This window comes from Pogoniulus pusillus, chromosome 14 (genome assembly GCF_015220805.1).
Source record: "Pogoniulus pusillus isolate bPogPus1 chromosome 14, bPogPus1.pri, whole genome shotgun sequence".
In the NCBI taxonomy this organism is placed as follows: domain Eukaryota; kingdom Metazoa; phylum Chordata; class Aves; order Piciformes; family Lybiidae; genus Pogoniulus; species Pogoniulus pusillus.
The window spans coordinates 23,707,075-23,725,627 of NC_087277.1; the positions used below are offsets into that span (position 1 = coordinate 23,707,075).

Consider the following 18,553-nt stretch of genomic DNA (forward strand, 5'->3'; position numbering starts at 1 on the left):
TTTTAAGTCATAACACATTTGATGTTTTCAGAAGTATTTTAAAACTGGTTTGGTACTCAAGCTGCTGTGCAGATAAATCAGTAGTTTCAGTGCATGGGTCATAGCACTTTTCCTGAACCATAAAAATGGGATTTTAACCAAGAGTGCTAAACATCACAACCCATTTATTCTGTGCTCATGGCACAGTTGAAAAAAAAAAACGTGACTGTGTTACCTAATAACTAAATGCCAGAGAGCAAGATTTATTTTAGACTGTTGACAATAGAATCATGGCTTGATTATGCAGGTTTTAAAGGCCATTAAAGCATTTTTTGAGGGAGAAAAAGGAGAAGGGCGATATTGTAATACGTCTTGAATTTCAGCATGCTCACACTATTAATGTCAGGCTCTGAGGAAGAATCATTAGATCCAGGTTTGGTAGTAGACTTTATATTTTCAGTTAAAGGCTTTGCAAGCTTGATTCCTGCTCTGTTATGTTTAAGCAGGGGTCTGCATTCAGATTTTCTGCTATCCTGGGCAGTCAGATTCCACATGTTCATTTTATTACTGAAGAGATGTAGTAATATTATTTAAATTAGATGCTTACCACAAGAGGACTGCGTAGTTTGAGGACAGCAGTTGCTTGCTCTCTGACTGACCAGGACACCAAGATGTGCTTACCTTACATTGTAGGCTGCAGCATGCCCTGTATATTCCCCACACTCTCATAGTGTTGTCCCAAGACCCAAGTCAAGCATATAGCCTGGGGGATGCTTTCCAAAATGGCTCAAGCTTCGCATGCTGTATCGGTCTGGGAAGCTGCCTGTAGCTGGTCTCTGCACTGGACAACACAGATGAAGAAAGATTACTCAAGGATCAAACCTAATCTTCCCTCTGTCTGGGCCTTACAAAGTACAGGACAGATGCCCATTGTGGTGGTGAAAGCAGCATAGTGCTAAAACCCAACATCTGTTAAGCTGAGACTGTGGAACACTGACACCTTGTATAATCAGCACAGCTACTCTCACATCTCCCTCATCCATCTTTCTTTGCTCTCCAGAGCATTAATAGCATGTGGAAGAGCCTGGCCACCACCAGAGTCTCAAGCCTGGAATTAATACTGTGCTTCTGGTTCTCCTAGGGGCTGCATTACAGTTTTCTACTGACTTATGTCTATAGGATATGTCAAGAGAGTAGTTTCCTTAACTTTATGCAATTGGACTATGATTTAGCCACCGTGATTCCAGTTAGACCCAAAGATCCCCCAAATAAGTGCTTTCAATAAACAGCATATCAGCTGTTCTTTAAAGAAAATGCATCTGGAGCACAGCAATTAATGCAATATCAAGCAGTGGTTACAGAGATGACCTTCCTGAGGGCCCACAGAGTTGTCACCCAAGGCACATAAGCAGGAATAAGCTGTTCTTAGTTCCTGCTCTGTTCACAGAATCACAGAATTTCTTAGATTGGAAAAGACCATCAAGATCATTGAGTCCAATCATTAGTTGCACACTGACAAGTCCTTGACTAAACCAAATCCCTCAGCACAACATCTAATCATTATGAATCACTATGGTTGGAAAGGACCACCAGGATCATCCAGTCCAACCTTCATCCCAGCATCCTTCATCACTAGACCATAGCCTCAAGTGCCACATCCATTCTCCTTTTAAACACCTCCAGGGATGGCGACTCCATCACCTCCCTGGGCAGCCTGTTCCAGTGCCTGACAACCTGCTCGGTAAAGAGCTTCCTCCCAACATCCAACCTAAACTTCCCCCAATGTAACTTGAGGCCATTTCCTCTTGTCCTGTCATTAGTAATTTGGGAGAAGAGACCAACTCCAGCCTCACTACAAACTCCTTTTAGGTAGCTGTAGAGGGCAATAAGGTCCCCTCTCAGCCTCCTCCAGACTGAACAACTCCAGTTCCCTCAGATGATCCTCCTCCAGACTGAACAACTTCAATTCCCTCAGCTGCTCCTCATGTTTTTCAGACCCCTCACCAGCCTTGTAGCCCTTCTCTGCACCCACTCCAGCACCTCAATGTTCAAGCTGAAGCAAGCTGTCCTTAGGTGGTGTGTTACCTCTCCTCCTTCTCTGGTGGTTACCTGTTGTCTTCTCCACCTGTCACTACAATTTGATCCACTAATTACTTGTAAAGGATCCAGACTCTGATTATCTGTAAGGAATCCAGATGATTGTATACTTCCTGTGCAAGCTGAGTACCTGCCAAGAAATATTTTCTTCAAAACTATTTAGAAGGTAGGCAACAAAAAATAAGGAAAAAAAACAATGGAAAAAATAACCTCACAACAGCAAAGCAAACACATATCATGTGAAAACAAGACAATTACAGGGAGATGTATTTAATCCTACAAGGAAAACAAAATCACATACTCTAATAACACATGGAAATTACATAGATGCAAATAAAAAAGAAAATTGATGGGAAGGTGACATCAAAGTACTAAACATGGATATAATACTCCTCAAATTATTCTGGAGATGGCTTTTAGCATTTTGGCCCTTGCATGTTGGTTTTGGTATATTCCAGGAGAGTTTTCACATGTAACTAATCATGTGTATTTTTTACATGTATTAGACATGTTCATATAGATGCACATATACATATATGGCTGTACATGTGTATATATATTTGTATCTCTCTGTGCACATATATTCTATAACTAGAGACCATCACCACTGCACTTCTCACACTGAACTAAGTTAGCCCGAATCAATTTAACTTCAGTATGAAAATCAGGAAACCACAGATCCCAGATATTCATAGATTCATAAAATGATTTAGGTTGGAAGGGACCTTAAAAATCATCTAGTTCCAAACTCCACAGGCAGAGACACCTCCCACCAGATCAGGTTGCTTGACGCCTTATCCAACATGGTCCTGAACACCTGTAGAGAGCAGCATCCACAACCTCCCTGGGCAATCTGTTCCAGTGTCTCACCATCACCACTGTGAAGAATTTCTTCCTGATCTCCAGTCTAAATCTTCGTCCCTCAAGATTCAGTTCATTCCCTCTTGTTCTATCACAACAAACCCTTGTAAAATGTTCCCTCCCAGCTTTCTTGTAGGCCTCCTTCAGTTACTGGAGGGTTGTTATTAAGTCTACTCAGAGCCTTCTCTTCTCCAGGCTGAAAAGCCCCAACTTTCTTAGCCTGTCCCCACAGGGGAGGTTCTCCAGCCCTCTGTTCATCTTTGTGGCCCTCCTCTGGCCCACTGCAGCAGTTCCATGTCCCTCTTATGTTGGGGTCACCAGAACTGGATCCAGTACTTCAGGTGGAGTCTCATGAGACCAGAGCAGAGGGTAAGAATCACCTCACTTTTCCAGCTGGTCACACTTCTTTTGATGCAGCCCAGCACATGGCTGCCTTCTGGGCTGCAAGCCATGTGGCTGGCTCAAATTGAGTTTTTCTGCAATTGACACTGAGCTAGAGAAATTCTGCAGTGTTACTGCCCTTGTTATCCTGAGCAGATGAATTTCACCCAACATGCATGCCTGAGGTTGCTGTGCTCACATGTGATTACATGGTGAACACGCTCTGAAGTCAGGTCTTTTCAAGGAAAGAGTTAACTGAACATAGTGGTGATGCACAACATCTGAGCAAAATGAGTTCTGATGTGGGGCTGCAGAGATGAGGGACAAGAGAGGCAGAAGGAAGAAGAGCAGCCTATGAGGAAGAGTGTTTTTCATTTCTTGGGGCTCAAGTTCAGTATGAGTCAACTTACACCACAACTCTCTTTCTACTACACAACGCCCTGCTCCATCCTCTTCTGTTCTCAGCTCATTACCCCTTTTCCCTAGTATTTCTTTCCGCATCCTTTATCCACCTGGAATGTTTGAGAACTTTAAATTTTCTACACATTGTTTTCAATGCTACTCTGTAGTTTGCTGGGATTTGGGCAGAAGAGACGCAAAAGGTGCTTCAAAAATCCTTCAGAAAATAAGCCTGAGTAACATACATATGTGTAAATGACATGCACAGTTGTGAATTTCAGGTCACAACATCAGCTGAGGGAAAGAAATCATCACACCAGAAGAATAACTATTCTTTAGAGGTCAGTTTGAGAAAACCCAGTTCCTGACTCCTCTGTGACACATCTCTGTGACTCTGCCCGCTATGCTAAATTAAACAGCAGAATGGTAGGTGTCTGAGGGAGGTTCAGCTGAGGAGCTGAACTGTGCAGAAATCAAATACTGAGAAAAAGACACAAGTTCTAACCATGGCTTCTGATGTACACCTGCCCTCCCTAACTAAACCCCCATTAAGAAGATTCCTTTCAATAATGGATATTAGCCCAAATAATTGAATTCTCCAAAAGCTTATTCTAGGTCTTCATTTCACCATGTTTTAGGCAATCATGAATTACTGAAGAGGCTCAAAGCAGTTCAGCCTTTTTTATCTCTCTGCTCTTAGGAAGAAGTTCTTTACAGTGAGAGTGGTGAAACACTGGAACAGGTTGCTCAGGGAAGTTGTAGATGCTCCCTCCCTGGAGGTGTTCAAGGCCAGGTTAGATGAGGCCAGGTTAGATGAGGCCTTAAGTGCCATAGGAGTCCCTGCCTATGGCAGGGGGTTGGAACTAGATGATCTTTGAGGTCACTTCCAACCTAAACCACTCTATGATTCTATGACAGTAAAGAACTTAAATACATGCTTTAGTCTGTTCCTTCATCCCTCATATCCTCAAATTCATCCCTGTGACACAAAGCCTTTGCTCTGAATCTGTATCAGTGCAACTTCACTGACAAAGGGGGCACTGCTCCAACTTGCAAGGAGTAGAATGGGATTCAGAACATGGTTATGCCCACACATGAAGGCTCACCTGCATATGCACAGACACACAAAACTCAAAGCAGCAGCAGCAGCAGCACTCAGTTGCAAAGCATTAGGCTAAACTTACTGTGTGATTAACTTTTTTTTTCTCTATGACACCTGGAAAATAATTATTCACCTGTGGTTCTATACAAACAGCAGCACAAACACCAGATGCTTGCACCCACCGAATACCTTGGCTTCTTTAAAATGAATTGTTTAATAAGATAACTAATTGTACAATTTTCCTTAAAACATTCAGTTAATTGCATGTACCATTGTTTGAGGTAAACAGTTTTTGTTTTCATAACTGTAGGATTGGTTTGAATTAATATGCACAGATGCATTGGCTGATTTGCATCATTAAGTCTTGAAAAGACTATTAAATTTTTATATCTTCCTATCTATTCTTATTATCTTTCTCAGTAAGAAAAAGATTACTGTTAATGGATGAAGTATTTCAGCGACATTGTGAAAGCAACTTTGAAACTGTATAACAACATTAAAATATATAAATAACAATGGTTAACAGAATATTGGAAAATAATTCCAGTGAGGCTGCCATACAGCATATGAAGACAAATTCCACAAGTGCAATGATAAAATATGGAGCACATACTCTTGCAACTGTGCATGTAAATTAATGCATTCATTTACTAGAAGTTCCAGCTGATCAGTATTATTTAGTCTAAGTTCCAGCTGACCAGTAAATGTATAGGTTAGCTCACTGTAATGAATAGGCTGATTTGGCTCACAGTAATGATAAATTAAATCCTGAAAGTCAGTCCCGAAGCTGAAACTAGATTCAGCGTTTTTTATTGAGTTCTTAGCAATGTAGCCATGCAGAGAACCACATTCACTGCCCTGCAGGGACATTCTTCCTTCACCCTCAGCTATAGCATAAGGTGGAAATACATAAAAGCAATACAATCCAGGCCCAGTCCTCCTCAAATTGGTACATATTACTGGACACATTTAACACAAACTTACTTTAAAATGAGAATCATCCTTTCTCAAGGATAGAACTAAGAAAATACAGTTTAAAAAGGAAACTTATTTCATTAACAACTTCAAACTGTTTAGGAGATCCCTGCATTTTTAAAGCTTCTTGGCAGACTTCCTGGAGTCTAACAAGATGTGCTCCTGTAGCTTTTCCACTTTTAGGATCATATCCCTTCACGAGCATTCTGCTGCTAAAATCAGACCCAAAAGGATGCTCTACCATATCAAGCCACGGACAGCTACTGAGGGTGCAGAAAATGATGGTGAGAATGCAGAATTTAATTTGCAGACTCTCACTATTCTCATCTTTCCAAAGACTTTGGCTTTACTCAGTATTTGCCACTCTACTTGTGGATAAATCTACTCAGGAAGTAAATTTTTTATCACCTTGCTGAATAATTCCATTTTGTAAAGAATGCATCTCACTGTTCCACAGAAAATACTGGTTTAGAATAAGATATCAGTAAATGATCCCCAAAATGCAGCATCTCAGCATTGGAGTGCTGTAATTTTTTTCATTATGGCTGCAATAACATAGAAATAACTACATTATAGAAATAGAACAACATTCTGTTGCTTGCTTGTGCTTTATGGACAGCAATTCAGCCAGTGCATGGGTTCATTTTGTGACTGTTCAGCACAGTAGGTTATACGAAGTATTAGCAGTCTGAACTAGACACGTACACTTTCAATTTCAGAGCAGCCCAATGACTATTCCTCTCTTGTCCGTTGGCATCATTATGCAATCAAAACAGCGCTCTCGACATTAACCTCCTTGGAAGTTTTGTTTTGGCTCAAGGACATGTTGAGTGGCTAAACCTTGATCCTATTCCCATTAAAATCAAAGCTTCCTTTGATTTCAATGTCATAGGCAGAGATCTTAGCAAAACAGCAGGGTCTGTCTGGTAAAATGCAACAATAACAAGCAGGGATACATTTGTGAGACTACAAATGTGCTGTGCTCTGAATGTTTTGAGTACGTTGCTCACAAAATATAACGACCTTACACAGATGAACTGGCTCATTATTTTGTTCTAAAAGCAGAATAGTTCTTTTCTGATTTATTTGCTCTAAGTATAAATATATTGCTCACTCATTCAGCAGTTTGTATTTGCCTGTATTCGATCTACAAACCAATCGCTCCACCTTTTATAATTGTTACCTCCCTATTGCAAACAAAAATTGAACATTTTATAGCAATTATGTTTTTTCTGCCTGTATTGAGGAATCAGGAATGTGACATTTTCACAGATTCCTCAAAGAACTAACGAGCCAAAGCTCTTGGCTTATTTAGATTGTGAGTATTCGCAATTTGCACAGTCATAGTTAGATTGCATTCAGTTGTTTCTCTCCACCGAGTTAAGAGCATAACTAAAACACTGTGAACTCGACACTGTGCAATCAAAAGCCCCACAAAAAATAAAATATTGAAAAATCTTATCATAATTATTCAGGCTTTTAAGTTTTAACTCTGATTTCCAGGGGGCATTCATGCAAGCAAAACATGATCAAGCTAATGTTTAGAACCAATGCGGAAAGAAAAATGCAGATGAATCAGGAAAGAAGAAGGGAGAAGCAATGTGACTTGTCTCTTGCTAGATTAGCACTCATTGTTCACTCCAGGGTAACTCCTTACCTTCCTTCCCTAAAACTTTCACCTCAGCTGGAGCTTCATCCATGTCATGCTGCTTTCACTCCCAGCCTGAGCTCCCTCACTGTTTGCCAGTTGCCAGTTACTGCTTGCCACTACCTGCCTGAAAAGAGATAAGAAATGTAAATACAGCCTTTTTGCTATATTGACACCCCAAAATCCTGGGAATAGCCAAAGGGAATCACTTGTCTTTCTGGAAGGCACCTGCAACTGAGTCCCTGCAAACAGAGCACTGATGGTGATCAGTGAGGATGTTTAGAGCTGCTGACCATATCACCTAAATACGTACAAAGAGAAAAGAGTCAATGGACTCTGCAGATGAAATATCTGCACAGGTTCATGAACTTCATGTTCTGTTTGAAGATAGACTTCCCTTCAATTTCAAACAATTCTCTTCTTCAGGCAGCTTAGGTTTCCAAGGATTGGATCCTCGGTAAGGTAATTGTAATTATAATATAATTAATATAATAAATGCTGCTGTAATACAGTGTTAAGTGGCAGAAAATTGCCAAGTACTATAGATACATTTTTGCCTTTAATTAGAGAGAAGCAACCATTCATTTATTCTAGTTAAATCAGAGATGTTCTTTCTGAAGTTAGCATCAAAGACCTCATGATTTAACCTTAGCAAGCATACCAATAATAATACTTTTAAGTGTACTTACATTAAGAAATAATAATGGCTTTTCATCTTACTACAGGATAATGATTTAGTCCTAAGGTAAATAAACCAGGGAAATAAAAGACCATAGCAGTAAACTGCAGAGTAATACAATACTATTATTAAATCTCTGCTACAGCAACCATCACAGAAAGTGGTGCTATTGAGCAGAAAACACTTGTACCTGAAGAGTTTTAAAGCAAACGCTTTTGATGCTCAAGATAATGGGAGCTGAAAACATAAAGAAGATTTTGATGTATAATACTAAACCCTCTTGGTCTGCTGAAAGAAGCCACTGCTGCTACATGACTCTTCTCTACTGAGACAACATGAAGTGGGGATGGCATATGATCATAGAATCACTCAAGTTGGAAGTGACCTCTAAAAGTCATCTAGTCCAATCCCCCCCATAGTAAGCAAGGATATGCTCAACTAGAGCAGGTCACTCATAGCACCATCAAGGCTCACCATGAATATCTCCAGGGATGAAGCCTCAACCACCTCTCTGGGCAATCTGTTCCCAGTGCTCAAGCACCATCATTGTAAAGAACTCTTCCTGAACATCCCCTGTTCTCATAGAGTGGTGGTGTCATAGAATCACAGACTCATTTAGGTTGAAAAGACTTTTAAGATCATCAAGTGCAAACAAGAAAAAAACAAAAAGGGGAATCCATGTAACTCTAATGAGAAAGAAACTTCATTAAGAAACCAGGTGTGCAAAAAGACACAAACAACTTAGCTGAGCTGTCCACACATCTATGCAGAGTCAACTTAGTCACCCTGCTGTACCCTGCCTGGCCTCACTAACCTTCATGGTAAGGGTACCACCTGATTGCACACACTTGCCAGTATGCTGGAGTACTTGAAGTATTTACCTGTTGACTCACTCACAAAAGCACTGTGCCTTGAACTCTTTTAGGGCAGGAGATCCAGCAGCCACAGGTTTATGTAGATGCTGTTTGTCATGTAACACACATCAAACCAACAAATATGCTGAACCAAACGACTCAGAGTACATTCTTGCAAGATGTTTCTCTGTAGATGTTTACCAAAAGCCTCACATTCATTCACAGCCTTTGTAAACATTACTTTAGTTTTCAATCCAGAAGGAGTTTTGCCATCCTCTGTTTCTTCTAAAGCATAAGGAGGTGCATTAGTTGTGTGGACTGATGCCATCTACCATAGCTTAGAATCATAGAATCAACCAGGTTGGAAGAGACCTCCAAGATCACCCAGTTCAACCTATCACCCAGCCCTCTCTAGTCAACCAGACCATGGCACTAAGTGCCTCACAGGATTTTGAAATTTGAGCTTCAGAAACAAGTAAAATACAGTCTTCATGCTATTTATATTCCTTTTAAAAGTAGATACTACATATATATATATATATATATATATATATATATATATATATATATATATATATATATATATATATTGAATTCCACTCCATTACTTTGAAGGCAATGAGTCTATGAAATCTGCACTGGTGAACTGGTAAATTAGAAACTCAGAACACAACCTTTTTTTGTCTCATACTCCAACTGCATTAAATGAACTTGAGGATTGAAAAGCAAAAAGAGCAGGAATGGCTGAAATAATGAGATTCAACGCTGTCATACAGATTCTCAGGTGTTACTGCAGAGGTTTTGGGGTTTTTTCTATTTTAAACTACAAGCCTCATTAGCTTTCTTTTTCTTGCGGTGGTAAAGTACACTTCACAACTGAATGAGAGAAAAAGGCTGCTTCTACCAAAATTATTTAAGTGATTTAGGAGCTGAAACAGCATTTAATATTGGCAACATCAAGATTTAAATCTTCGATTTTTTTAATTGTTATAGAATCATAGAACCATTAAGGTTGGAAAAGACATCTAAGACTGTCAAGTCCAACCGCCAACACAACACTACAACACCCATTAAAACACGTGTTAAGGAGTCACATCTACACATTTCATTTAACACCTCCAGAGATGGTGACTCCACCACCTCCCTGGGCAGCCTGTTCCAATGCCTGACCACTCTTTTAATAAAGATTTTTTTTTTTGCTAATATGCAGTCTAAAGCTCACCTGAACTTGAGGTCATTTCAACTTGTTCTGTCACCTGTTTCCTGAGAAAAGAGACCAACTCCCACTTCCTTACAGCCTTCTTTCAGGTAGATATAGAAAGCGATAAGGTGTCCCCCCAGCTTCCTTTTTTCTCCCACTTGGAAGCAACAAAAGGACTAATTGCCAAGACAGAAAAGTAAGGTGAAATCTGAAAATAATCATTACTAAAGCTGTTCACATAGTATACTTATAGTCCAATATACAGAGTTCCATGTGGTCCTGCCTCAGTGGACTCACCTTACAAATACAGTGAATAAAAATGAATTAAATGAAGGTGTCATTTAATAACCTATTCTGACTTGAATAATATAATAACAATTATAATTGAATAATACAGATATTGAATGAAATGGACTATCACAGCATTCAGAGGGCAGAGGTTGTTGCTAGTATTCCCTTCACATGTTGCTGAGGAAGAACCGAATCATCATCTGTCAAAAATAAAATGAAGTAGAAATCTCTTCAAGGAGAAGCTCTTGCTCAGCTAATGATAACAGAGCAGAGGACATCTGTCTAAGGAGTGTGAATTGATAATAACTCTTATGTTTAAATGTCTGCATACACAAGCAGGATAAATCCATAAATGCCATGAGCATAGCTGTAGCTGTACTATGAAGGGCATTTTTCGTTTGGTCTCTCTCAGATTTTCTTTTCCTCATTTTTTTTCTATCTTGCCTGATAACAGCATGCTTCTTACCTTTGTCTGAACACCTACCGGCACACATCTGAGGTTTCTTTTTATTTGTTTTTCAACACTAAAAGTAGCTAAAAATTACTTTTCTGTACAAGCAAACTACTTTTTGAATTGAGATAGAATTTGTTCAATATTTTTATCCAGGGAAACATTTTGAAAGCTAAATTTAAAGAAGAGCCACAGAAAAAGGTGGTGTCAGTAGCTCATATTCATTGCCTCAGCAGTGAGCTGGTTACACAGACTGGGGCTAAATTCCACTCTCACTGTGAGCATATTCAAACCCACACTTCAACTTTGTAGAGATTATAAAGGTACAAATAAAAAGAATAGCAAGTGGTCCAGTCCTAGGAATGGGATTGTTTGTTGAACAGAAATTCACAAGTGAAAAAAAAAGTAAGATTCAGAGACTCTGTTTGATACAGGAGCAGAATTTGAACTCATATGCTTTACTTCTTGCATGAATGTCTTTATCAGTAGCTGTTCAGATATTCCAAGGCAGAGCTTTCACATTCTCTGCTTATATATTTTCTCTTTGTATAAAAAAATACTTAAATAGTCATTATGCCAGATGCATAAGTGATTTCAGCCTGGTTGTTAGGCCATTTCCCTTGTTGATGGATTCCAGTCAATGCACTAGCAAATATCTAACATTTTATCTAAGTGTGACGGTCTGTAGGAGGGACTGATAGCACTTCTCCAAGATGTCTCTAAAGTTTACAAAGTCAGAGGACTCTCTCAGGAGACCCATTCTCTTGCTCATCCTTTGTTGTTTTTCTCACTAATATAGAATCGTAGAATCAGTGAGGGTTGGAAGGGACCACAAGGACCATCTAGTTCCAACTCCCCTTTCATTGGCAGGGACACTCTGCCCCAGAGCAGGCTAGACACAGCCTCATCCAGCCTGCCCTTAAACACTTCCAGCCATGGGGCCTCAACCACCTCCCTGGGCAACCCATTCCAGGCTCTCACTGCTCTCATGGTGAAGAACTTCCTCCTCAAGTCCAGTCTGAACCTACCCACCTCCAGCTCAGAAGTGTTTTGTGTCACATGAAACATTGCTGAAGCAAACAAAACATTTTGATTCAATTTTGCAATGCAGAAAACAAAAATAAAGCCTTTTAAAATACAGCTCTTTCATTTCCTGAGTGCAGTCCAATCAAAGAAAGCAGGGATTTGCACAGCTGTGCCCAGCACCCAGGTATCCCAGCTCCCATCCCCAGGGACTTGCATTGCAAACAAAACCAGGTGGGGACAGGGCAGAGAGATGCATTTGCTAGCAAAGGTGTCCTCCCAGCAGAGAGCTGATTTCAAACAGAAGATCTGAAAAGTCAATCAGCATGTTGCAGGACAGAAAAATGAAAAGACTCTTCAGTTGCCTTGGTTGAAGTAAGATCTTATCCCTGTGCAGCATTTTGCTGATTTGATAAATGTTTTAACAGTTTAAAAATTCTTGGTTTATAACAGCTCTGCACATGATCTGCACCAACAGCAGCTTTGTGCATGCATAAACTTAATGAACCAATCGACAAAAACAAAGAAGCAAGATTATTGATGAGACATTTGCTCAAGGCAGGCTAACTGAGCTGCTTCTGAGAATGTCAGAGAGTTCTCTAATGAGAAGTAAAGAGGCACAGCTGTTTGTTTGTGTTTGAACAAAGAGACTGGTCAGTGGATTTATTGCTGTGACAAAATAAACAGATTTGGTATAACTTTAGATAGAAATCTTTAAGCACCCTTCATCTCCTCTTTCTATTTTCTTTTTATGTCTCTTTCCCTCTTCTTTCTTTTCCTTGTTCTGCTCTTTCTTTTCTTTTCTCTATTCTTTTTTTCCCCTTTTTTGAATATTTTGCTCCTGGAATGTTACAATTTACTTCTTAACAACTACTGGACCAGTGTAATCAAAACTGAGCTTAATATCCTTAGTTATCATTTTGAGTCACTTTTTTTCCAGCGCTGTGCTTTGTTTTCACTATGCTTTATTTTTACAGGACTTATGGGAACATTAATCCTCCAGCTGAAGGCCCCCTTTCTTAAAGATAACCAGGAAAAGACCAGAATTTAACCTTTGGGTCAAGGTGTTTCACAACAACCTTCAACTTCTATGAGCCACCACTACTTTGCAAGGGCTGGATTATTGTGAACTTCTTGATTTTGAAGACTGCCAACAGTCTCTCATGCTTGATCTACAGAGCTCTCATGTCCCTAATTTGCCCTTTCTTTCTCAAAAGCTTAATGGTATAGAACATTAATGTCTCAGTACTGTACAATCAATGTTAGAGAGTAGCATAAGCTGGTCATAAAAGAGGTTTGCCCACACCTAGAGACTTGAACAGAAATATTCTTCATTACACGTCAAAATTAGTCATGTGAAATGTAAAATTTTGCTAGTCTTTCATTTTGTTCCTGGGGCCATTTCAGCTGATTTTCTGGCTCAGACATAGGGGAGAGGTGTTTGGAATAGGAATATTAAATGTAGTGATTCTATAGAAATGTCTGAATATTATACACTGCAACATAACCCATGGAGAGTGCACAAGCTCAGTAAGTGCCGAGTTGAGACATAGTGGAAGGTTGGAATGACCTTAGAGAATGGTGTAACAAATATCAACAAAGGTAAGGCTGGAGCCTGTGGTTTTCACCTCTCTCTGCTGACTTAGATTACTTAGACACAATGTATGTGTTGTTGAGAGAATATGATGAATGTCTATGCTAATTAGTATGTCATTTCTAACTCAAGTACATGTAACCAATTACAGTTTAATACTATTTGTAGCCTTCTGATGTAAGGTATAAAAACATGCTTGGAATGCAATAAACGGATTGGATTGGAATTGCTTGCATCAAGCATCTCCCCATCTCTTCTGATGCTTGTGGCATTGTAGCCCGTGGCAGAGAGGTGAACATTCCAAGGATAAGCCATATAATGGCAACAAAGGCTAAGTTAATATCATTCCATTGGAGCATCAAGAGCTTTATGCCTGGAAGCACAGCTTGTTCTTTCCCCTTGCTGGCTTCTGCTGCTTGAGCTGCACCTGCCTGCTATCTTCCCCTGCTGTTTTAGCTGCTGCTGCTTTTGCTGCTTCGCCACCACTTGACCCCTTCCCCTTCTTCCATAAGATTATTATTTTTTTTTTCCTCTATTAGTTTGTTTCTCTTTATACTGTTATACTTATACTATAAGAAATACAATTTCATCATTCCCTGACTTAAAAAAAAAAATCTGTGGTGAGTTTATTCTACCGGGGGAGGGACCTGAAATCAGAAGTACTGAAGTATACATTACCACTAATCAGAAACATTGAAACAACTCCTGAGGGAATGTTTTCCTTAGTTTTCTAGCTTAGTCATTGAATTATACAGACCTGGAGACCTTAGGACAGAAAACATCACCACCCTATCACCACAACAATTACCAAATTACTCCAATACTTTAACTGAAGCAGATATTTGGAAGTTAGGCCATGCAAAGGCACTTTAAAATGTGTCTGTAATAATGATGTTTACTTTGTTTTCAGCATCTAAAACCAGGCAGGTGTAAAGGAAAGGCTCTTCCCCAAACAAATCTCTGGATGTATCTAAAGTGGCATGAAAACTGAGGAAATCCAATAGAAAGAATTAAGGCATACAGGTGTGTGTAGAAAACATTATGTTAGGGAAAATAGTCACTAATGGCATGAAATCAAAATTCATAGCTGTTTCAAGAGCAGAGAATAAAATAACAATGAAAATTGTTTTCTTATGGCAGGTATGGTTGAGCTTGAAAGAAATCAGGCAACCAGTCTCAAGTTGTGATGGGGAAGGCATAGGCTGGATATGAGGAGGAAGTTCTTGCCAGAGTGATTTGCCATTGGAATGGGCTGCCCAGGGAGGTGGTGGAGTCGCCATCCCTGGAGGTGTTCAAGAAAAGACTGGAAGGGGCACTTGGTGCCATGGTCTAGTTGATTGGATAGGGCTGGGTGCTAGGTTGGACTGGATGATCTTGGAGGTCTCTTGCAACCTGGTTGATTCTATGATAACAGCTACACTTATGGACTGGTAATACAAAACCTTTTCCTTTAGTATATTAGGTCACTGAGTGGAACTCACTGATTAAGTTCTGCAGTCTCTCAACAGGTGAGTTAAACAGGTGGTTCCATGGCTAAGATTTATGGAATTTTCTCCAAGGCAAAAAGCTTTGGGTTTTTTTCTACAACTATGTCATTAGTGTATTTTCCCATACAGAGTCCTGACTACTAATAACAAGATCTGGCTTTCTACTTTACTGTTCTGTCAACCCCATAGCATCTCTCTCTACACTGTACACTGTGATCCCACCTGTGATTTACATTACCAGAACTAAAATGTAACAGTCCATGAAATTTATTGCATATTGTTTGACTCATTTGTACTAAGCCATACAGAATCCAAGCTAAATTGTAAATTTATCTCATAATATTTTCAGAGTGAATGATTGGTCATAGCTCACATGCAAATCAGGAGCTGCAGCAAGAATTTTAACTGCTTCATAAAAGTTAATGTCAGAGGTTTTCTGATGACTGTACCCATCTCCTTTAATGTCCTCATTTATTTGTTTGCTTGGAACCTTTTTTTGCAAGTTGCTCTTCCTTATATGTTTTCTATGGCACTAATACAGCAGTTTATTTTTAGCTGTCTTCATCCTCTTCTGTTAAGTAGCATGAGAAACTGACAATACAACCAAAATATTTCCTTCCACCTAATAATGTTAAATTTCATGCTTCAGATTTTTGCCCAGTTTCCAATCTGTTTAAAGCCTTATGCAATGCTAGAGTGTGTTTCTGGATGCACACTTTCCCCTCTGTCTTATTTGAAATTGTTGCTAGTATTCAGGTCTAGATAATGTTAAAGCTGTCTCAGTCAAAATGTGGGGATATTCTTAGGAATGTGCATGTATGTGGTGGAGAAAAAGCAAGAAAAGTGGGAATAAGAGGGAAAAGAAGGACAGTGAAGAGAATATATTTAGGATTTAATCATGGAAATCTACCACAACAAAGTGTATTGCTATATATGTCTCAAACTGAGATATTAGAGGATGGACCTCTTGCTAATAGCACGCGTCCAATAATCAGTAAACATTAGTCCTTAAATCTCAGCATAGAGGGGTTGAACTGGCTCAATCACTCTCAGTCTTTTGGACTGATAGCAAAGAAATAAGTGGGAAACAATGTCAAAAATACTTGCATCAGTGCAAACACTAACCCTCAGGAAATTATTGCTGCATTAACACTGGAAACATGAAGAAAGGGCCTGGCCTGAGGAGGAAGAATTAGCTGAGCTGGGCTGAGCTTTTCCTCACCACATATTCTTCACAGCCTTGTTAATCCATGCAAGATATGTTGAGTCTGTTTTGATGCCTAAAAGCAGAATTCTGTGTGACTTTGATGTCCAGACATATAGGGCAGCTTAGTTACCTACAGCCTCAAGTTAACCCTTGTCCTCCAGCTGCTGCCACTGAAGAGTAGAGGCCCCAAATCTCAGCAGATCTGAAAGATCCCTAGGAGTGATATTCCAGGGAGATTTATAATTAATTCCTAAATAAAATCTGTAGCAAATAATATGCAGAAAGGAGAGAAGGTGAGGTTCTGCCTAAAGGCTCTTAGGTGTGCTCTCACCATACTGTAGGCTCCTTTACAGCACAACGAGGTGGCACAGATTTTCATTCCATAATCACAGGAATGACCAGAATCCATTTTCTGCACAATAGGTTTTGTCAAATCTCATTTAAATAAGACACAGAACACTGAAGCTATAGAGAAGCCTGAACAGGAATACTAACCACATACTGCCTGAAATTGCAGACAAAGAAGTAGTAGTCATGGATCTAGAAGAAAATCAAATAAGCTGACTCCATAAGAGTTGTCAAAAATACTTGAAAAGGGACAGGGAAAGTGCTGCACTACCTGTAGTTCAGAACATAATTATCACAAAATGTATTTTTCTACCATGTTAACTCCAAACTAAAGTTTGTCAGAACGGTGCAGGAAGCAAGCTTCAAAATAGGCAGGTTACTGCAAGCTGTTGCATAATACCTTCAGAAAAGTACCATCAGATTTGTTACAGTGAAGAAAATCACATCTCCTTAAAGAAAGCCTTCCAAATATGTGACTTTTCTACATATCCTGTTTGCAGAAGGATGACTGTTTAACATGAGCACTGAACCTCCTTTTTAACTTCAGCAGTGGATGTCACTAGATTATTTACTAGCTTCCTTTCTTTATGTGGATACAAAGGTAGGACAAACAAGAGATTGTGATGTTTCACCTTTTGAAATAGTCTTCTCTGAAATGAATAATATACTTTAGCAGCATCAAGAGACCATGTAACTAATTTACAGCTTCTCAATCCTTTTAATTCATTTATTGCGGGAAGTGGGAGCACTGAGTAATACCAAAGCTATTTCTTCCCTGTGAGGTGTACTAGAATTTTAAGTAGCCTCACTACTTCTCAGGACAATCACTAAAATAGATGTGTGATATATAATCACATTTTTAGTTAAGTCAGCACTTGAAATAACACATCAGCTCTCAAGGGACCAATTTGCCAGCCATGATGAATATGCAACAACCTGCTAATCTTTGCTTTCTGAATACAACTTTTTGAACTTTTGATTCCTTAAGCTTCCCATCCACTTTCCACAAAGGATGGGAGAGTGCTGCATCAAGTATCAAGATCTGAAATGCACATTAAGACTGTTTATAACTTAATTTACTACAGCTAGAGACTCTGTAAAAAATCATTGGACTAGGCAGATGTGTTTTTACTGAAAGCACAATATAAGTTGAAGAGCAATAGTAACAATAAAAAGAAGAAAAATAACTAAAAATAATAATGTAGTAGTTGAGTGATTTAACTACCAAGGGCCAATGAGTTATGCAAGCAATCCCACCCATGCTGGGACAAAAAAAATCAAGTCGTCCCATCCTCAGGTTCATGTCTGGCCCTGTCTACCAGTATAGCTTTGTGCTTCATTTCCATCATTAAGACAGATTTGCAGCTAACCATTGTCACTCTAGTCAACTGCTAGATACTGTAGTTTTCTTAACTGGAGTTCCTAAGCCATGCTTACCAAACTTAACAGATGTGTGAGGTAGGTTCATCAAACACAAATGCTTTTGGGTCATGAAGTTAAACACAGTAGGAGTCCACTACATATTGCTTAATCAAGATCAAGAGGCAGACAAAATAATCTATAAGCAGCTGGGAGAAGTCTCACAATCACTATCACTTGTTCTCATGCAAGGAGTTCAACTTACCAGATGTAGCTGGAAATAGAATACAGCAAAAAGGAAACAGCAGAGAAGAAAAAATCCCAGAGGTTCCTGGCATGTGTGTGTGATGGCTTGGGAGTTACTTGCCCCCTCAATGAATTCGCTCAGATTAGACTCAGGTGGCTGGAAGTTAAAGAATGAAGCTTTATAAGTACAATACACAAGCAGATATTTACAATCTATTACAAATATTTACAGCTAGATAGATAGACAAGGAAAAAGTAATACAGAAACCCAATACCCTTCCCAGAAATCAAGTGCCCAGGAGGGGCTCCCAACCACCCTTCCACCTTCTTTCCACACCCCTCTCTTATCCCAGAATCTGCCTTATGTGCAA

At 39.4% G+C, this 18,553-nt stretch overlaps 1 long non-coding RNA gene across 1 annotated transcript; it reads right to left on the reverse strand.

Annotated features, from left to right (window-relative positions):
- Nucleotides 1–687: 687 nt before the first annotated feature.
- LOC135181091 (uncharacterized) lies at nt 688–18,327 on the reverse strand. Its single transcript, XR_010304715.1, has 3 exons — nt 18,202–18,327; nt 7,452–7,569; nt 688–820 (listed from the first exon to the last, which is right to left on the reverse strand). It is a non-coding gene; the product is annotated as an uncharacterized LOC135181091 (long non-coding RNA).
- Nucleotides 18,328–18,553: the final 226 nt, after the last annotated feature.